The sequence below is a fragment of the Chaetodon trifascialis genome, chromosome 6, assembly GCF_039877785.1.
Source record: "Chaetodon trifascialis isolate fChaTrf1 chromosome 6, fChaTrf1.hap1, whole genome shotgun sequence".
Classification (NCBI taxonomy): domain Eukaryota; kingdom Metazoa; phylum Chordata; class Actinopteri; order Chaetodontiformes; family Chaetodontidae; genus Chaetodon; species Chaetodon trifascialis.
The window spans coordinates 18,670,047-18,692,580 of NC_092061.1; the positions used below are offsets into that span (position 1 = coordinate 18,670,047).

The window sequence follows — 22,534 nt, forward strand, 5'->3', positions numbered from 1 at the left end:
GCTTTACTGTGACATAATGGAACAGAGCCATAATACTTGCTATTAATTGCACTTGTGCTTTTGCTGTAGGGTGAAGTTAAATAATGAAAAAGGCCTGTATATTAAAAAAAAAACAAAACATCTATTCTTAGAGGAATTCATATCAACTTGCTCTTCATCTGACATAGCTTACTGTGACACAATGTGAATTGTATACACATCTGAATATAATTGGTTCCTGACTAGCAACCATGAACTTGAATTTATCATAAACTAAAGCTCAAATGTTAATAGCTTAGTAGGGTCGCAAACTTTCGGCTGTTTCAGGCTTTCTTACTGTCATAACGGTGTTTAGGAGTGTCCGCATACTTTTGGCCATATAGTGCCACTGTCACTTCCTTGTGGGCTGAGCTTCAGTGTCGTTACCATGGGAAACGGGGGGCAAAAGCGCGTGGAGCTGAAGTTTGGCGTCTTCGCAGAGACGTTTCTAAGCTGAAGCTCATTTCACCAGTTTATTAACGTCAGGGATGTGTCGCTGCTTCTGTGCAACTTAAGTTTCTTTCGTAATCAACAGACTCACCATGGCTAATAGAAATTGTTCGCTGGTTCCGCGTCGTTTGGGCACAGGAAAGCCCGCCTCGGTCAGTGGACATACGGGCCGCCGGGAGACTCATGAAGGCCGCAGGCTGCAGCCGAGCCGGCAGAGCTGCCCGGAAGCAGCCTGCAGACTGAATGAAGCACCCTCACATCTCTGGAAACCAGGCCAGTGATCCTGCACAATATGGGACAACAACATGTGGGAACGGTATTTCTCTTATTAGCCTACATAAACTGTAGAAGTACAGTCAAAGTCAGTTTACTGAAATACAGTTTGTTTTGTTTGTGTTTGTGTGTTTAAAGGAGAATGAGAGACTTCATAATATCTTCTCTCATATGACTTTCCCCACCCCCCCGCAAACACACCATCACCAAATCATTTTGATGTCTTGAGTCAGGATTAACTTCAAAGATCGCTGACATTTTATTTATCTCACCCAAAATAAAAAAGGCTCATTTGAAGGAATGCAGAATCCATCTGTTTCTCTCTCTCTCTCTCTCTCTCTCTCTCTCTCTCTCTCTCTCTCTCTCTCTCTGCTATCTTTTTTCTGATTTCTGATTCATCCCATTCCATCTGGCAGCTGCTAAAGATCAGAAAGTCTTCATGGACCCGTCTGCTTTTCCTGCCTTGAACTGCTAATGCCCTTCTCAGTTGATATTTTCATATCTTTCTCTCTGTGTATGTGTGACACACACTCCACCAAGCAGTCCCAGCCAAGACCCGTCGCCACATCTACTTTGAATGGACGCTGACCCTCCTCTGTGCTCAATCACATCAAATCTGTCACAAATCAGATTTTCTGGCCAAGATGAAAACACATTTCAGACTTGCTGAGAAAGGATGGGAAACAAACCCATGACCCAGTTTACTTTACCATCCTGTGTGTAATTTGAGTTGGAGAGGATCGTCAGAGATAGTTTTGAAGGCCTAGTGGGCTGTGCACAGTCAGTTTTCATAATCAGCATCACAGATGCTGCGTCTGATCCTCCCAAGCCTGTTCCCACTAACAAATGCATTTGAAGTAAGACATTGCCATTTGTAAGATGATTACAGTCACCTATGCTCAGGGGAGGGCTCAGCAGAGGCCAGTCGCAGCAAATCACGAGGCCTCAAACAGCCCGCCACGAATCCACGGGATATTAGCAGCTAATGCATCAAGGGGGATGAAGTGTCAAATGGCTGGTTTGTCCCTGTGGACACTGCATTCATCATAGTTATTGTGAGACCGGCTCTGTCGCTGAGGCAGGCGGACTGGCCGACCAATAGAGAGACGTACGTATCAAAACTGACACATCAGAATGGAGTGGCTTATCTATGGAAATGTATTTTCGGAAAGCCGTTTTACAGCAGCCAGCAGTGAGTCAGAAATAATGGGCAGTGATGCTTGAACCTCGATCTAACGTAAAACAAGACTATTGGTTGAAGAAATTCATTCGCTGAATTGGTTTAGCCATGCCTGTTGCCAATCCATTGTCTCTATGACTACAGTGAACAAGAATAGCCCAGTCTGCCCTGTAAATCACCAAGGACGGAAAACAAGGCAGCCCCATCTTCTGCAGTTTCCTCCTCTATGTTATTGCATCTGCAGTGCTTTTGATTCAGCTCTCTGCGGTGCCGTTAAGACAAATGCAATACTAACAACGTTGTTTGCTGTATGTGTGTCACTCCTGTGTGTTGATGGAAACACACAGGCTAAGGCCACTTTACAGACCCCCTTTTTTTCCATTACTTGTACGTATTGGGAATGTGCTCTTTCTGCGAGTGCTCATGTGTGCACATACAGTATTCATACGCTGAGGTCTCGATTGTCTTTGTCCACCGGAGTAGCAGAGAGGCAACAACAGTGTCCTGGTTTGACTCGAAAGAGATTTGCAGTAAATGAGATCATCCATCAGGAGAAGCGTGCGGGGACAAGGGTATGATGAGGAGAAGGGGGGGTGAGGAGGAAGATGAAGAGAGACGGCGGGGCGGAGCAAGGGCAGAGCAGAGGCAGGGCTGCTCAGAGAGAGGCCTCACGGTGAAATATGACGGCTGTGGCATTTCCATGCTCTCCGGCACGTCCATGTCCTTTAGATGCTGCAGCTTGAAGACTTGAGCTCAGTTTGGTCCGTGTCCAGTTCATCTGTAGCTTTGCCACCAAAGTCATGACATTTAGGGGAGCAGCATTTTTAACTACACCCTTCAGATCCGTTTGTTCCAACTCTTCTTTGAAGGTACTTCATGTTTACACTGAGTGAAATATTCAAACCCAAGACTAAATGGTTTTATGGCTGCAACATCATGAAATAGAATTATTCTAGACATCCATCATTTTACACACATTTCCCTCAAAATTCAGCCATATTTGCTGTCTGGGATCTCCACTAGGATTTCAGATGGAGTTGTATTTGTTTTTGTGTTAATTAAACCAGTAAGTAAACCAGAGTAATGAATGCCCTCGGGCAGCAACAAAATTTGGTTTCTGGAGCTGAAAAGTGGCTCTTGTGTGGAGGCCTGGACAAAGCTAAGCAGGCAGAGGACTGATCGGGAACAGCAGATAATCTTTGGTTTGCTTTTAGTCTGTGGTCAGAGTTTGAGCGGTGGCTTCATTAAAAGTTGTGCCAGCTGTTATCAGGAGGGAAGAAACACTCCTGAGTAGGCATTCTAAGTTTTAAAGCTGAAGTAGCGTTCTTGATGATGGCGCTGCAAGTGGTGCAAAGACAGAAGCTTTTATTTAACTTGCCAATAGTCCAGTAGAGCTACTCAATTATAAAATGACTAACTCCAGCTCTCGCTGACTTTTTGGTGTTTCCAGTTGACTTGTTTTAACAGTCGTGTTAAAAGGAGCTTAACACTATGCACTTGATGGCTAAATACATATTGTGCCAAAAGCCTGAGGCTTAAGCTACATGTCCTCAAGTTAGCATCCTCACAAGTGAATTGATGTAGCAGACATGGAAATAAAGAGTTTGTGTAGTATTATAATGAGGCTGTATTTGGCTGCTTAACGTACATCAGCTCATATTGTCAAATTCTATGTTTTCATTTTTAGTTTGGAGAGACACAATTAAGGGCTTTTTAGGTAGTTAGCCGGACATGCTATCGATTGAAGACATAACCCTCCGAACTCTTAATTGTACGCTGATTCAGCATGTTGAGAAATCTAAAACTGGACAGACCTGCTGTGCCAAGTTCATGTTGCTAAGCTATGATTGGACAGTCACCTTTTGGGGGAGGGCCTTGGTGATTTTGTATTTTAGCATTTTGATACAGATATTTATTTTTGGCTGTGTTCATACTTAATTCCTGCTTTTAAAATCTGTTTTTAACAGCTTGAGATAGTGTTGAAAATAAGTGCTCTTTTGTTATCCCTTGGATTTAATGTGTTTTTTTGTAGAATGAGACTAGAATAAATAATAAGAATATTTAGAATAAATAAAATGAAAAATCTAAATATAAAAAATCCTCCTGAATATCCAGTCCAAGCTACTGCCCCTTTGCTTCCTCTCTGATGATCTCTTCGTCATCTGATGTGACTGTAGATGACCCACAAAAGACTGTCGAGCCGTCCATTAACAGAAACCCTCCAGATTCCACAGGAGGAAGCAAGGTGCGACTGTTAATCGTTAAGCCCACATTTATACTCCTCTCACACCATGTTATCTAATTTATGCTGTAAAAAACATCAAAACATCGGTTTGTCTTGTAAAAGAGTTTTTTTTTTAAACTCAATGCAGTTAATTACGTAGAGATTAATTGCTTGATTTTCTGTCATTTCCATAAGCGATGTCATATTAGAGACACAATTTTTACTCTTGGCCCGCTGCCCACTTTGCCTCTGCAGAGGTCACATGGGGATACGACAGAGTCTTTCATGGGTGAAGAAGTGCTCTGAGCTCCAGAGCAACTCTGATGATGAAAAGATAATAACTGCTCGTCCTTTTGTTTTTTATGTCTTTGTTTTTATGCACTATCCCCTCAGAGTTTGCCGGTTTGTCGTACCCAGGCTGGGAAAAGAGCAGATATCGATTCCCTGAGGAAGCATCTGGACCACGCTAGGTGAGAATTCCATGGGTGTGTGTTTGGAAGGGGCGAGGGCTGCAGTAGCACCTATGGAAAGAGTCACATTTAACAATAACATAGCTCATTAAAAAAGGAAAACTGCCACTGTTTGCTCACTGCAGGTATGCTCAGCTTTCAGTGCCTCTGTGTCCTGCAGGCAGTGGAGTCCTGCCACTGAAAAGGCTGTGGCATTTGGTCCAGTGTGTGTGTGTGTGTGTGTGTGTGTGTGTGTGTGTGTGTGTGTGTGTGTGTGTGTGTGCGCAACCCTGTAACCCTACCACAGGGTGTAGAGACAAGATCCTCTGGGGGCAGCCAAGGGTACTTCCAACCGGCTGACATTTCTGACAGCCTCTGATAGAGCCCAGAGTATTGAATTATTCATACAGGTGTTATGGGGAAAGGTTGCCTTTTTCACAGGAGAAACTAACCCCCAGATGAATTGTGGCTGTTTACCCCCTGCAAGCGAATACAGTAGTAATGATTTGGGGCTGTGATGCCTTTTAGGCCAAATGGCAGCCCATTCTCTGTCAGCTCACATGTGGGAAGCTCATACATCTCACTGCTACTCTGGCCAGCAAATCTCTTAGACTTAATCAGCCTGCTTTTGTTTTTCAGCTTGCACAGTTTGGTGGGAACATTTGACAGGCAGTGATCTGCTTTTCAGCAATGCTGTATTTCATAATGGAAGCCTCCTCCGACCACAGATATCACAGTAAAGGGTTAGTTCACCCAGATCACTAAAAACACATGTTATCACCTACCTGTAGCAGTATCCAGCCATGCTGGTAGTTTTGGTTTTATTTGTCTAGATTTTGAGGTGTTTGGGTTAAACAAAGTCAATATGTGCTAATTAGTGAACTTCAGAGGTGCCAGTAGGTGTGTTTTTTAACTTTGGAAAGAGTAAGGCCACCTGTTTCCCCTCCCAGTTTTTATGTGAAGCTATGATAATTACCTCCTGGCCCCATCTCCATACTTAATGGGTAGACATGAGAATAGTATTGATTTTCTCATTTAACTTGTTGCAAGAAAGCAAAAAAGCTTATCTTAAAGTGCCAAATTATTCCTTTGAAATGCTCTCTAATGGAGAGATTGTGTCTATGAAAGGATTGACAGTGGGTTGTGTGAGTTTCATGCATACAGAACAGTCTCTGTGACATCCTCTTGTGTATGTGAGAAGTGACCCATACAGATACATTTCATACAAAGCATATGCAGATGACTTGTGGCAATGCATCACTTTGCACTATTAAAATAATCAAACGTGCTGCAGGGTCTAGCATCGCTTTTGATGCTTATTGTTAATTGGCCGTGTGAGTGTAAGTAAAACTCACATAACCACGATGTTACACTGACTGCAAACAGATTTGAAAAAAAAAAAAAAGAATAATTTGAACACAGCTTCAGGACATCCAGATACAGAACATAACAGATCTTCATAAGAGGAGAATAAAAAAAAACAATAATTCGACCTCTTTGATTGAAGTCGGAAAGGAAGATCACAATTCTCAGATAAAAGCACAAAAACATCGGAAAAAGGAATGATGATATTACATAATGTCAAATAATGTATTTCAAACGGCCTTAATCCTCTGTAGGACAGGGATTTGTCACATTATTTAGGTAATCCCAAAAACACAGACCCAGCTGTAATAATTGTCTTTCTCTTCCATTTGAAGATGTGGATGGAAATTAGGACACAAATTGAAAGATCTACACATGAATTTGATTGTTTACTGCCTGTCATGTGCACCATGTGAACGTAGGATCACAGAATCCTGATGTACCCACAATCACTCTTTCTGTCTTTTTGCTACATGGAGGCCAACTGTGAATGAAATCATCTGAGGTGTAGGTACCGCGAGAGCCCCGTTTGGTGTCCTATTTCTTCCCGTTTCCGTCTCAGTAGACGCTACAAAGCCGAATCAGTGTTTTGGCTCTTACCCGCGTCTGTGCTGCTGTTTCATTTATGACTGCGCCAGCTTGTGGTGTCGCAGTCTCCCATTTGTCTCTGCCGATGTTGACATGAAACATCCCTTGCTGTCTTCTCAACACCACTGAGAGCCTCGCGTCTCATCACGTCGTACCTTACAGATAGTACTTCCCAATTAACGTTCTTCTGCTCGAGTTCTAATTAGGATTTAATTATGAAATGTGTTTGAACCCGTTGACATGTTGCAGTGTCTTACCCTAAAAAATTCCCCAGGCTGGTGGAGGAAATCAGAAGTTGCATATTGAAAATTCCCGCGTTGGAATTGATGATACTTTGAGAACAGAGGCGATGACTAGATTCAATCCACGTCTTAGTTAGTGTAATCACTGTAAAGATTCTTTACCTACCACCAGCCTTATCTCTTTTGTTGCCTGGCAACAAGCTGCCACCCAAGGGTCTCCATGATCTGATCTGTTAGAAACTGTCCCCCTCTTCCACTACCCTCCCCCAATGCACAAATATCTAAATTTTTCACATTGCAATCAATTTTTAACCAGCTATCGAGTCCTCCTTCCAAGCATTGTCAACTTTGATGAGCTTTTCAAGCCAGTCTCTGATTCGCGCTCATGATTCATCCTCACAAAGAATAACCTGTCATTGACTGGAAGGGCAGATGGTCGTGATGAGAAACGGCATAATGGGGTTTCATTAAAGAGCTTCTTAGCTTTCAAACACAAAAGTTTCATTGTGTCTTCGCGTATTGATGATACATTGCTTCTTCTCAATGCCTTTTATTTTCTTGTCACACCAAATACCGCAGCCTGTCATTGACTCGACAGCTTTCTTCTGTCCGCTTCTTTCTGTCTCTCTCCTCTATTATTGTTCAGCTTTCATGTTACACTCAAGCACAACCAGTGCTGTTGTCACAAACATTTGTACATGTGGTGCATCAAACACAAGTCGAAAGACGCCCACTTGCCAGCCAGTTATAAGATATTGATCAATTTGAATAAACACATTAGTTGAACTAAAGTGAAAAAGTCACTTTAGCACAAAGACCTAATGAAATTAGTCACGTCTGAGGCAAGGTCACTGTGCCACCTCCCACACTCCTGGCAGCCGGCAGCTACTCCGGGGAAAAACTTTTTGCACATTTGAAGCTACGAGTCATTAGCGATGCTGATAGAAACACACTTTAATTAAGACTGCTGCATTTTGGACTTAGATGTCACGTCTGAAGATTAATAAGTAATATCAGGGGTGTGGTGGTATGCAAATAGAACAGACATGCCTCCGAGCTAAACTGGTGCACTCGTATCACTGAACAGAGCCAAATTAGCATGCTGCAACACAAGGGCTTGGTGCCCCCCCTCCTAGAATGAAGTGCTTGGCTCCACTTGTGGGCGAAATATTACCAGCCAGCTGCTCGCTAGATAACAAATAAGAACTGGAGCAGCAGAGGGTTGGAACATATGCAGGCGTTTGTGCCTTTGCTTGTCTGCTTTCACCCTTGCAAAAAAAAAAAAAATCTGGTTTGCCTGGAAAGGAAAGGTCACAAGAATATTGTAAGGTCACTGGCCGCTTCTTCTTGTTGGTTTCTTGTCATGTTTATAATCAGGAAATTGAAGCTGCCTCTAGTTACACTCACTGTAAGTGGCTCTGGACAGCTGGGCTAGCCAAACGATGTCTAACAAACCTAATGAATGCATTTCCCTCCTCATGGAATATTTGCAATTCTGATACTTTGAGCATGTTGGAACCTGCATCATTTACATCATGGCTTTATTAATAGAGCTGGACACTGTGTAGCCCGTTCGTGCCAAAGTAAGTTGCTCACCGGGCACATACTCTGAAATGGTTTTTCAGGCTTGCTCTGAATTTTTGGGCTCATAGAGCACGAGTGCTGGAGTTGTTCTCCAAATGAGCCATTTGAAGGCATGCACATCAGAGACTTCTGTGAGCACATTAGTGCTTCTTCCACTGGCTGGTTCCCACCCGGCCCACAGACTTTCCATTGAGATGACTTTACATTCAGTTTAGTTTAACACTTATAAAACCTTCATGGATTGAAAATCCATAATCCAAAGAGTAATAATGGACAGTTTGTGGTTCGGGGCAGCACGGTGGGCCAGCAGGTAGTGCATGTGCCTCACAGCAAGAAGGTCGCTGGTTTGATCCCCAGGTTGGGCAGGGCCTTTCTGTGTGGAGTTTGCATGTTCTCTCCGGGCACTCCGGCTTCCTCCCAACAGACCAAAAACATGCTCATTAGGTTAATTGGTGACTCTAAATTGTCCTTAGGTGTGAGTGTGAGCGTGAATGGTTGTCTCTGCATGTTGCCCTGCAATCGACTGGCGACCGGTCCAGGGTGTACCCCGCCTCTCGCCCGTCGACAGCTGGGATAGGCTCCAGCCCCCCCGCAAGCCCGAAAGGGATGGTTGGTATAGAAGATGGATGGATGGATGGATGGATGGATGGATGGATGGATGGATGGATGGATGGATGGATGGATGGATGGATGTTTGTTTGTGGTTCCAGTTCAAATACATCTATTGTTTACATCCATTTTTGCTCGTCTAGCTAGCTGTCTTTTTCGTCTTTTGCAGGACTGGCAGGAATGTGTATCACCTGTGTGCACAAATATATGTGTACTCGTGTGTGCTAGTAGAGCATGATGTCCCAAAAAAACCCACTCATCATAAAATGCTTCAAAACTCCACATGGTACCTTTAAATGACTCATATTGTGAATTTTCCAATTACAGTTAGCTTACAATTATTCATTTGGACAGAGGACTACTATACAACATATCACAATGCTCACTGAATTGTTCCCCAACGCTAACATACATTATTCTGTAGATATTGCCTTCGCTTATCTCAGTCACAGTCATATTGAAACTCCAGATGACTGCAGAGCTTCCTCAAACATCAAAAACGTCTATATAAGATGAACCACAGCCTTCATTTCATTTTAAAGCACTTACAGCGCTGTAATATTTCTTGTGAATCCCAGTCAATTCCAATAACAAAGGATCATACAGCTGGTGCGGTGTACCCGCCTTGACTCTCCATTCTGGCTCGCTATAATGAGCTTCATAGCAGCCTGCACTTTGACCTGCTTTTCTCTGCCTCCTTCACTCACAAGAAGCCAGACGACTCATGGAATGATTAAGAAACACAGAGGTGTTTTACCTTGGCTGGTCTCCTGGCAAAGTCACCTCGACAGTTGCTTCTGCGCGCGCGTCTTTAGTAATTTTCCACCACAGCATTAATGCAAAGGTAATTACGCGTGCAGTACGAGAAAAACAAGCAAATAGTATTTGAGGAAAGGTTATGGTTGGAAGCTAAACCACCATAATTAAGTCATTAATCTGGCCAGACGTAACACGTTTCTCCCATAATGCTCCAGTTAGGTGTCATTTGTGCCTGCCTGCTGCTTTGGTGTGCTCTGATTTGGATGATTTACAGTGTGCTTGTGTGTGTGTGTGTGTGTGTGTGTGTGTGTGTGTGTGTGTGTGTGTGTGTGTGTGTGTGTGTGTGTGTGTGTGTGTGTGTGTGTGTGTGTGTGTGTGTGTGTGTGTGTGTGTGTGTGTGTGTGTGTGTGCGCATACATGGTTGTGAGGGATTATTGTAATGACATGCAAGCACTTTTGACTGTAACTCATCGGCTTTGATGGTTTTTGTATGACTGACAAAGACAGGAGATTAATGTGTAGGCTTGACATTTGTGGTTTATGCACATCTTGTTTTTTCCTCTCTGTCATTTACATTGTTGGAAAGTGAACATATATCATTATTAAAGCACGCTGGTGATGCTCCCGTTTTTATGACTCCAGCTTTGCGTCTGGCATCAGCAGTTAAGCGGGGCCAGAGCTACTTCCACCTCCTGCAGAAAGAGGAAGAGGAGGAGCAGGAGAAGGAGAGGCAGCGGACGAGGGAAGAGGAGCAGCTGAGAACAGAGCCTCGACCTCCCAGTTTCTCCTCTGACTCAGACAGCGACTCAGAGGGGTGAGGCAACAACTCACGTCAGCTCAGTTTTATCTCTTCTTGTGGCGTCTCTCTCTGGCGTAATTTATCAGCATGGACGCAAGCCGTGTGTCGTCTATAATGTATGCTGTATTTACTTATTTAGCTTCTGACTTAGGTTCACTTTTTAGCTACTTAAAGCTGCATTAATGAAATTTTTATAGTAATGTCAAATATATCACAGAAATTGATCACCCGCCTCCGTCCCTAGTTTCCAGCAGCGGCAAACAGACTCAGTTAGCAACTAGCTAACTTTTTGTGTTTCCATCAAGGAGGGGCAATTAATGCAGTACTTTACAATACGAAGTATTTTATGTGCGTACGTTTACTCTGTCTATGTAGCGCTATGAGTGTTGCTGCCTCTGTCTACTCTACTTCATGCTCTGATCCTCAGAGTCCTCAGTCTGTTCCTGGAGATTCTCACTTTCTGCTTTTTTACAGTACTACTTGGCCTATATTCCCTTTGATTAAAATATCACACACAACACACCATGCAAAGCCTATACAAACATTTTATCAATATAATTATTCAATAGTTAGTTTTTTGCTTATTTTTCATTTAAATACCTCAGAATAGTGTAGCCTATGTATGAATTTCACTGGACATTTGTAGAGTCACATGATGTACGTATAATCTTGTGATAGCTTTCCTTCCTCAAGGTCCCTTCCACCCTGTACAAATCTCCTATTTTACCACCTCCAAAGCACCCCCAGACCATCACACTGCCTCCACCATGCTTGACGGATGGTATTAAGCACTGTTCTTGCATCTTTTCATTTGTTCTGCGTCTCACAAATGTTCTTCTGTTTGATCCAAAGACCACAAACTTGGACTCATCTGTCCACAACACCTTCTTCCACTCTTCCAGTGTCCAATGCCTGTGCTCTTTTGCCCATCTCAGTCTTTTCTTTTTATTGGCCAGTCTGAGATATGGCTTTTTCTTGGCAATCCTGCCATGAAGTCCAGCATCCTGAAGTCGCCGCTTCCCTGTTGATACTGACACTGGTGTTTGACGGGTACTGTTTAGTGCAGCTGCCAGTTGACGACCTGTGAGGCGTCTTTGTCTTAAACTACACACTCTCAGATATTTGTCTTATTGCACAGTTGTGCATCGGGGCCTCCCACTCCTTTTTCTGTCCTTGTTAGACCCAGTTTGTGCTGCTCTCTGAAGGGAGTAGTTAACAGCATGGTAAGAGATTTTAAGTTTTTTTGCAATTTCTCGCATTGAATAGCCTTCCTTTCTAAGCACAACAATAGACTGACAGGTCTCTAAAGGAAGTTCTTTCTTCCTGGCCATTTCGAGCCTGTAAACAAACAAACAACTGCTGATGCTTCAGACAATAAACTAACCTAAAGAATGCCATGCTCCCTTTTGTGCTCCCTTATTAGTTCAACGGTTTTCAGTTGTGCAACACAATTGCAAAAGGGTTTTCTAATAATCAATTAGCCTTATAAAATGATTAACTTGGATTAGCAGCCATACCAGGAGATTGATGCAGAGGACTGACAGTTGTTGATAGTAGGCCTCTATGCAAAAATGTAGATCATTCTTTGAAAATCATCTGATTAATTTTAATTGTTTGTGAAATGGATGAAAATGTTTGTGAAATGGAAAAAATTGTTTGTGAAATGCATGAAAATGTGTTTTTCTTTGGAAAACAAAGAGATTTGCAAGTGATCCCAAACTTTTGAGCGGTAGTGTATTTGCAGTTTATTTAGCATTTAAGCCATTAGTATTAACATCAACTTCCAAAACATCCAGATTTCGAACTCCTTACTGCAAGCTAATATAGTACAGATGTGCAATAGATCAGCAAAAGCTAATTCTTTCTGAGCTAATGTTACCACAGTGATCAGTTGAATCATCCTCATCCTCATGTTACTGAAATCTTACAGCACTGTGTCTCTGCTGCGATCAGGTGGCCTCAGGAAGCGGCTCGCCAGGTGTGAATGAAGCGAGACCACACAGGAAGAAGAGCCAGTCAGCACGACCTTTCACCCCTGTCCGTCATGAGGTAAGGCTACTATGTAGTGTACAGCCTATTCCTGAAGCAGTATTCAGCCTTTAAACGAGCCATTATCTAAGTATTTTAAGGTATTCAAGATCAGAAGCTGTCCAAGAGCTGGGGTCTGAGATTGGTTTATTGTGCTTATGACAAAATCTTGTTTGAGGGGAAATTACAGTCTTTAGGCCACACAGACCGCAGAGAGCTCACTTTTGGTTGGTGCACTATGCATTTGCGTAGGTGAATGTATGCTTTTTGATATTTCGTTCAGTGACTCTCTTGACTTCTTGACTCAACGGCTTCTACGCTAACAGATGGAAATAGAGTAAGGGTGACTCTGCCTCCACCCCAGCAACAGCTAGAAAACAGCAGCATGTTTGTTACTTCCAGAGAAATAGGTGTAAGCAGTGCAGCTGCTTTTCTTTGTCCTTTAGCCTGTCACTTTCAGTTTGTAACCTTCAGATATACAAAGCTCAAATAATGTTGCTGTACTTCACTATACAAAGTTTTTACAGTGAGTACAGTTGTGTTGTTTACTCATAGTGTGCTGTTCGCTATACGCAGGAAGGGCTTCAAGGTAGCCAGATAACAAAGTTCAAGACAAAAAAAATATATATTTAAACATCAAAGCTAAAAGGTTCAGTTAGTTCCTTTTATTTCAACCATTTCCAACCATTGATTTAAAAGAATCACTGCACTCAGTCAGCCAGCGTTCATCCACTTGATTCATGTCAAACAGATATGTTAGTACACCTCAGCAAACATCAAACAAAAAAAGGCAAACAGGCAGATTGCTGAATATTTCATGTAAAACATGTGAGTGAGAGATACTCCTGATGCTTTCCTTTTGTATATCTTTTGTACAGCTCTTCCCTTTGATGCTGCGAGAACCAGAGCTAACCTTTGTGAAAAAGACACGGTACTAGCTTTTTAACAAAATGGTATGTGTCACAGATTATGTCAGGACAAGTGTCATGTAGATGAAAATTATCAAATGGCAAAGCAGGAACGTTTTAGCTTAAAAAAGATGTGTTTGCACCTCTGTGACCCAAATTGGTAACCCTTATTTTACCCACATATTTAGATAGCATTTATGTAGTGCAATAAGAGGTTTGGAAGCAGGAGTTTATAACACAGTAAAACCTAAGTGTAGCTAGATAGACACAGTTTTGTCAATAACTATAATTCTCCCTCTGAAGCACCCTTAACTGGCATGTTAACGGTTGATGAACGCTCTATAAAGCAGCATAACGTTAACACACGTATATATAATGAGATGTCTTCAGTAGTTCAAGAGCTCTTCAGTCATATTACATGACCTTGATCAGGAGATGGATTTTGCCCCATTGCCATGGAACTGTACATATTCAGCTTTCTGTTTTTGTTAATAATTGATTTATATCAAGCTGGGAACATATAAAGCTATATGCTGATAATAAATGTAACTAAAGGCAGTGGGAGCTCAGGTGTTCTCTCAGGCCTGTTCCCTCATCTTTATGGACACAGGAGTCTCTCTCTGTGTTTTACATTTGTCTGTGCATTGTTCCACAGGGACAAATCTACAGCCTGTGTTTATGATACATCACCTCCGCCTCAACATGCATTTCCTCTGACACTGCATTACTGCCAGAGCCAGAATACAGCCTTGTTTTCTGGCAAGACCTCTGGAAAATAACAACCCTGTACAAAGGCTGTTACCTGACATCTGACAGATCCTAATCTCGCAGACTATCTGCCCGGCAGACAAATGGCGTGGTCGATAATGAAAAGAGCTCGGAGCGACCCGGGGCAGCAGCATTTGTGGGCAGGGGGGAGTGAGGCAGGAAAAGAGGCAGAATTCATATTGTTTTGTTTGATGTGTTAGGAGAGATCATGGGAATGGATGTGGTCATAAAGTCTCAAAGCGTGAAAGTGTCGGGTTGATGGACGGCGCCGCTTGACTGCAGGTGACACTGTAAGCAAAGCTTTTAGAGAGATGGCATGTTTTGCATTTGTTCCCACCACAGCAGCGCCTGTGTTGACGAGTCGGGCCTGTGTTTTCAGCCACTTATTTTTCCTCCAATAGCAGACTTGTGTGGAAGTGAAAGGTGTTTGGTATGATTGGTTTTGCAGTGGCTCGTTTTGCCCATTGGAGGGGGCACCACACCATTGTCTAATCTCCTGACGTCGATCTCAAAGATCTGTGTAACTTGGTCTAAGAGGGGGGTTTCAGTCCAGATAAAGATCTGTTTTCCACATAAAGAGAAACAAAGAAAAACGTTTACAGTCAGGCGCAAAAACACAACCATGCTACCAACGCACATGAAGCTATGACCACAAGGCACCAGACAGGACAGCAACAGTGAAGTTACAGAAAAGACAAAGTCAAATTTATTCATTCAGTCATATGCGTCTCTATATTTTGCTTCAAACAGAAAGAATAATGAGTCAAAACTGAGTTGTGTTCTTGGAAAAAGATAAGATATTTTTCGAGGGCAGCACGGTGGGGCAGCAGGTAGTGCGTGTGCCCCACATCAAGAAGGTCGCTGGTTTGATCCCCGGGTCGGGCCTTTCTGTGTGAAGTTTGCATGTTCTTCCCGTGCATGCGTGGGTTCTCTCAGGGCACTCCGGCTTCCTCCCACAGACCAAAAACATGCTCATTAGGTTGATTGGTGACTCTTAATTGTCCTTAGGTGTGAGTGTGAGCGTGAATGGTTGTCTGTGTATATGTTGCCCTGCGACATGGCGACCGGTTCAGGGTGTACCTCGCCTGTTGACAGCTGGGATAGGCTCCAGCAATGGACGATGGATGGATGGATGGAAGATATTTTTCACCGGACAAAATACTGCACTGAAACTTGAATCTTCTAATATCATATTTATTCTTTAGTCATTGTTGGAAAAAGTGACGAACATGAATCATGAAACCTCCATATGAATATGGTTCTGGAGTTCTGGAATATAAGTTAGACACTGAACCCATCAGTGTTAGAGAGCGCATCAGAATTAGTGGAAAAATATTGAAAAGATGTTGTCCTGTAATGTTCTCCCCTCAAGCAAGAAACTGGTGGAAAATACTCTCAATGCACCCGCTGTGAAACAGTTTGTACTTCACATTTCCTGATTTGTTGGTCCTGACGCTTAAGGCCATAACTACGCACCTGATGTTTCTCTCTCTCCCTTTCTCTCTTGCATTGCCTTTGAATGAAAGTAGAAGAAGAAGCTGTGGACAAATGCAATCAGCGAGGCCGTTTTCAGTTGCTGTAAAACTTTATTAGTTTGAGAATGTGGGGACAAATCTTCATCCAGAAAAGCGTTCAGTTTTTAAAGCCGTAGTTCTGCTCGTGAGATGCTGTGAGCACTAAACAGAAAGACTCTTCTGTTTCTGATTCTAATAATCAGACCCCTCCTTGTGTGTTGTTATTGCCATCCAAGCAATCGTGATGTGTCCTTCTCACATGCTTCATGCTGACCTTTGACCTCTTGAACTAAGACACTTTAGTGACATGACCTGACAGGATTAAAATTTCCTGAAAGTTACTTTGACGGTGCACCATCATAGCCCTCTGTCTCCTTCTGCCTCTCCACCCTGTCAGATCAAGGTAAAATGCCAAAAAATAAGCATTTCAAGTAAGTTACTTTGCCTGCATTTTTTTTTTAAGTTTATTTAAAGAGGACAGCGCACATCAATCATACATTACTGTAAATGTGCCAGTGTTAGCCAAAGGCTAATTTCCAACTGTAGTCCTCCGGCATGGTGTTAAAAGCCATTGAGGCATACAAGGGTCATAATACATAATAATAATAATTTTGAAATGATACATCGATATTTGAAGCTCAGAAAGGGCTCTTTTGAGATGCAGAATGGAAGTGGTACAAAAATTTTTTTTAGCCTAGATTTAATATGGCTTTTTAAAACTGTGTTACTGTGATTGTGGCAATATGAGTGGGATGTTTTATCATAAAGAACAAGTGTTGTGCTCGCTGTATCTTATGGAGTCGGAACCATTTTTATGGATTCTTTGGACGCATAGATGTTGAGCTTTGTGTCTTTGTGTACTGTTGCAGGAAGGTCATTTACCGCCAGCTCTGCTGTCTGAATTGGCTGCTGGAGGCTTTGACTCTGGATTGCTCCAGCAGAGTCAGCCCCCTCACCGCCTGCTGGGACCCCAAGTAAGTTATTCTGGGGTCAAAGGTTCTCACCACACACAGCAACCCAGTGGTCAGTTAAAGTGAATACGTGAATAAGAAGTTGCCTTTTAAAGCTGCCTAAGGCAAAATCTCCATCTAAAAATACACCTGATCGGCCCACACGCCTGTTTAAAACCCATAGACTGATTTGCTCAAACTGTCCAAACAAAATGTAACATTTTTTACTTTAACACCAACAGAAAATGTTCCCAACACCTCTGCTGTGAAGCAGTTTATTGCTGTCATACTTTACAATTTCTTGGTACTGAATCTTAAGGCCTCAAAGGTGCATCTGAAACATTTGTCAGATTATGCTGTAGGTAATTGTTAAAACCTGACTTATGTAACTTACATGTTTATGAATTAGTAATCCTTCAGTTATTAGACAATGTTCACATTTGACAGGATAATGATGCATTCACATTGAGCAATGAGACACAAAAGCACCTGGAGCGTTAGGATTATGACATCCTAACTCATGCTCTCAAAAATCTCCATACATAATACATTAGCTGTCATTTTTTATTAAGGAGTGAGCCCACTGCCCAGAGCCCCAGTCCAGAGGCTAAAACGCAGCAGCATGAGTGACATATCCATCAGCGATCGGCTCATTATGGCGCTGACCTCTGCGTGCTGACAGACAAGTCATTTCTGTCAAATCCACACAGTTTTTAAGCGAGCCACCTGAAGAGATGTTGCATCTGTACTGTAGAGCGCCGGTGATGAAGGGTGGTGGTGATCAGGGGCTGCAGGCGTCGAGCTGACAGTGCTGGATGAAATATAAAGTCCAAAGCTCCGGAGGGGGTCCAGGCTTAGCGAGGAGATTGCATTCTTCCATCTTTGTCCCTCCCCAGGTTTCAGCTCCCATGGTACTGACCCACCACGGGGAGTCCAGAGTGAGGAAATGGAGAGAAAGTGCAGAAGAAGCAGCTGTGTGGTGTTTGAACTCACATGTTTAACCCACAGCATCACACTTCTGTAGTCTGCTTTAATTCCTTAAACGTAGCTCTTCCCTCTTCAATGTTCTTTCTATTCATTTTTTCTTGCCTTGGTATTGATCTATGATGATGTTTATGGTCTATCTCCAAGTGTCAGAGGAGACCGGGGCTGTGAGAATAGATGAATTCATAAAGCTTAAAGGCGACTGCGCGGCGCTCAGTCACAATGGCTCCTTGTAGAATCTAGTACAGGAATATTATTGGACACCACTGTAAGCCTTGAATAATTGATCGTAGAATGAAAAAGAAAAGGAAGGAACGGAAGGAAAGGACGGAAAAGAGCTACAAACAGAATTTTTTTGTACCCAATCGTCATCATGTTACAGCCTCCAGGGCCTTCGTTCAGCTTCAAATCCAATTTCCCAGAAAGTCTTAAGCTTTATGGGCCAAATGATCCAGCTGAGGTATTACTGTACAGGAAGACAGGGAGAGGATGAAATGAAACATTATCACAAGGTTACGACACTGCTGGGCCCTCCACCGGGCGGGCAGCTCTGATGTTGGGCATCAATCTAAAACACTGCACAGTTTTTACGATAAGATGAATTATGATTTTGATAATGGCCGGCGCAACTCCCGAGCTGTCTCTGCCTCGAAGGGTGGTTTTGACTTGTGGTGAGTCGCAGAAGGTCATCGGAGTGATGAATGTATCACAACAGCGGCTATTACTTTCCATTCGCAGAGACCCTGACCGAGGCAGGACCACGATAAAGATGCTGAAAAAAGAGAGAGCCGTCGAGAACAAATGGGAGCAGTTTGTTTAAACCAAGGTATCTCTGCCTGTAATGTCCTCTTTAGATTTTAATTATTATTGTATGAGTTATTTAAACACTATGCGGACACCCCTGTCAGCATGCTTCTGTGTACTGTTGCTATCGGGCAGTTTTTCATGTTTTGACCAGGGACCCTAAATTCCAATTTAAGGATAAGTTTGGAGATATTCTCTTTCCTTTACTGTCACTAAATCCCATGAAATGACCAAAACCAACAATGAACTGATCCTACTAACAACAAAGCGTGACACATCTTATTCCTCTGTGCCACAGAGCTTCATTGTTGTCCAAAAACTGTTAAAACACACATTCATTCATCAGCGTGTACACAGGCACTGAAGTTTATTTTGATGGAAGGCCGCAACCGTACACCGTACTGCTGCTGGAAACACCTGCTGGACCACTGAAGTAGTTGCCAACGAATACGTTTATTTTGTATTCATGACCTGTTTTAAAGGCTTACATTGTCGTCCAATGGGCTTGGATCTGACTGCCACAGACAGGATAGGCTTGCTTACAGACTTTTCATTGGATTTGTTGACAACAACAAAAACAGAGTATCATCAGCCTTATTCTTTAATAAAAGGTCTTCATGCTCTGACATATAGTGATGCTCTAAACAACAATCTGTCTCCATCTCCATCCATCCAATAACCCTGACCTCAACCCCATCCTGCACCTTAAATATGAAGCGGAATGCCGACAGACGGCCAAGACAGGCTTTATCACCCAGCATCAGTGTAGTACTGATGCCCTGGTCGGTAATCCCTGCAGCCATTATAGCAGCACATTAATGGTCGTGGTTATGCAATAAGATATTCAGCAATGATGTATGGTCATGAATTTCAGCCGTCTACATATTTTTGGCCACAAAGAAAATTAATTTTCTCCATCTGTCCTTGTGAGTTCTGGACAAACTGATCTCAGCAGAAGGTTGGAGTTTGCCCAGAACTTGTCTTTCTAAGTCCTGTACCTGCCACACTCTGCAGAACGAGAGAAATCCTGCACGGTGACACCTACATTCACAGGTGCACACACACACACACACACACACACACACACACACACACACACACACACACACAAGCACAAACACACATGGGAAGAAGGAAAAGTCAGAAGCATTTACTCACTTATGCTTGAGCACAACACTTAATAGACTAAACCTTAAATCTTGATGCATAGGCACAGTCAAACGTGTATGTTTACACCCACAGACTGTCTCAAATAAGCATCGTGACACACACACACACACACACACACACACACACACACACACACACACACACACACACACACACACACACACACACACACACACACACACACATGCACACACTTTCTCCTTGGGGATGGCAGTGTGTGGCAGTAGAGGACATTTGGAGAGCTTTTGCTGCTGTTGCTGACGTGTTGTGCTTCCTTCCATCCTGATAATTAGGCTGATGGGAGCGTCACACACACTTAAGGCCCAGGTCTTCTCTGACAGACAGATGGGAGAGAGGGAAGGGCGTAGGGGAGAGAAGAGGGAGGGAGAGACGTGTCTGGTTCCTTTCGGTTGCTCATATGTCGTCTTGAGTTGAGAGATGTTTCTACCTAGTATGTGTGTGCGCACAAAGACAAGCTGCTGCCTGCCAGCTTGTCTATGTGTGCATGTGTTCGCATACTTCTGCACTTGTGAGGATCAGATATCTCCACAAGGAGCAAATACAAGTTTAAGACTTTGCTTTTGGCTTCTCATTTAGAAACAGTTATTATTATCATAGGAATGTTTTGCCATTTCTGCTCTTTTTGTTCTTTGCTGGCCCAACACAGATGGCTAGATATCACACTGAGATGGGTCTTGCGTGGCTAAAATGGAGCTTGAAGCAAAAAACGACACTTTCAAAGACCTAAACCATCAGTTGTTAGACAGATTTCGGACAGTCCCTCAGACGTAATGCCAAGAGCCTCCATCACAGAGAAAAGAAGCATCCTATCAGATTGTCGGTTGACAGAAGCCTCAATGGAGGACAATGTGAGACAGCCATTGGAGATGTTATGTTTTGAGTAAAGGGTGTGGTCGTCATTATTGACACGTATTTGTATGGCGAGCTATATCGTGTTTACATGATTAATGTCTGCCTTTGGAAGCAGCAAATTAATGACCATTCTCATGGGGGTTTCAAAGTCAACCTAGGAAATGTAGGAAATGACTAACCCCATTAAATGATGCAGGTTGAGATAAGGTGGATACAGCAGAAACAAAAATGACAACACCTCATCACTGATTACTGTTACTCCAAGAATGACTGTTTAAATTAATATTCTTTTGACATTTCAACTATAAAAGGTAGAGCTCAAATAAAATCATCTAAATTAATCTGACGTAAATGTATATGCATAAAATTATCTCACATCATCATGTTATTTAAGGGTGGATTTGTCTTTAAAATTACACTTAGGACCCAGTTTAAAGATTAGGATTGGATTAATAGGTGAAGGTTAAAGAAGGGACTCCACTGTAGTCGAAAAGCTTTGTTGTACTGACCTCTATGGGTTGAAAGTCTGTTGCATTTGTGACCACAACAAACAGCGGTTTGTCAGTCCTGTGTGCGTCTGTGTGCATTCTGCATGTAGGTGATACTCTAGACTGGAGCTGAATGTTAACCTGCAAACTACCTTTCAGAAGCCTCAGCGAGCTCATCCCAGGCGCCCTCGCAGCCCCTCTGCTTGCCTCCGCACCCACGGGAAATCTTCCTTCACCTCACCTCCACCACTGTGGGCTGCAGTGTGTCCTGTCTGGTCCCAGGTGCTGAGGAGGACACAGAGTCTTCAGGAGCTGCAGAGGAGGCAGGCTGCCCCCCCTCATACAGTTAGTTGTCAAACGTGGAAAGAAAGTTTTGCTCGTGGAGTGAAAAGCAATGGCGAAAATGGTTAACAGAAGAGGTGAATAATTGTTTGACACTCAGCACCTGACGTGGATGACCATCTGAGCTCATATAAACAGTACAGCTATCTCAAAGAGTAACATAATAGTCAAAATGAGTCTCTAAGCGTATGTATGGAGGGAGGATATGACAGACAAAAGCAACAGAAGCTGGCGACTAATGTTGAATGAATGTCCATAGTCTGAATATGAGACACATAAATGAGTCAATGAGTCACTTCTTTATGCAGTGGCATGTACAGACATTGGCTTATGCAGCAGTGGCACACACACACACACACACACGGAATTTCTCATATCCACTTCAATTACTAACATTACAGTATCTTGCAGATTCAAACTATGTTTCAAATTTTCATTTAAAAGCTAAATAGTCTTACCAATCATAACTCTGCAGAGTGGCGCCATACAGTACAAATATAAATAATATAAAGCTTCCATAATTTGTTCTAGCGGGCTGCATACAAAATAATGCAAATTCAAAACAACTAGTCAAACTGTCGATCCTGCCTCTCAGTGGGCAGATCAGCCAATCATACTTCAGGATAGTGGGGTGGCTCTTGGGGTGGCCAGGCAGATTTCAGGGGTAGCCAATGCACCCCAGGCGTTGCATTCACTCCTTTCCTTCCTGTTGTAGGAATGCACAGCACCCTTTCCCATCAACACTGTCACATTACTGAGACGTGAGTGGAAGGCACGATAATGCATTCTCATTTTCTATGCTTATAAGGACTCTGTTTGATCCCTAAACGCTAAGACTAACCTGTTTTCTGATACTTATTCTTTTTTGTGGGACCATTAACATGGTTTAAAAGAAAAACTCTTGGAAGATTACTCATGTGGTGTTTTTTTAATCTGTAAGTTTTCTGAAAGCTCATGAGTTGTGACATATGACTGTTTTTTAAATAAAATCACCTTTAAGTTATTGTATTAACTACGCCCCTTTCCTTGTGTCTAATATGACGATGGAATACAAAAAAAATAATTTAAGAAAATGTAACAAGCACATTCAAAACTTGACTTCTCATGTCAAAAACACAATTTCACAACTTCTGTTTTCAAGGAGAATCATCTTAAACTCATCCCT

General features: G+C 42.7%; 1 pseudogene; it reads left to right on the forward strand.

The window, feature by feature from the left end:
* The first annotated feature begins 560 nt into the window (after window positions 1–560).
* The window catches only part of LOC139332196 (coiled-coil domain-containing protein 60-like), a 28,994-nt pseudogene continuing 7,020 nt past the window's right edge, over window positions 561–22,534 (forward strand).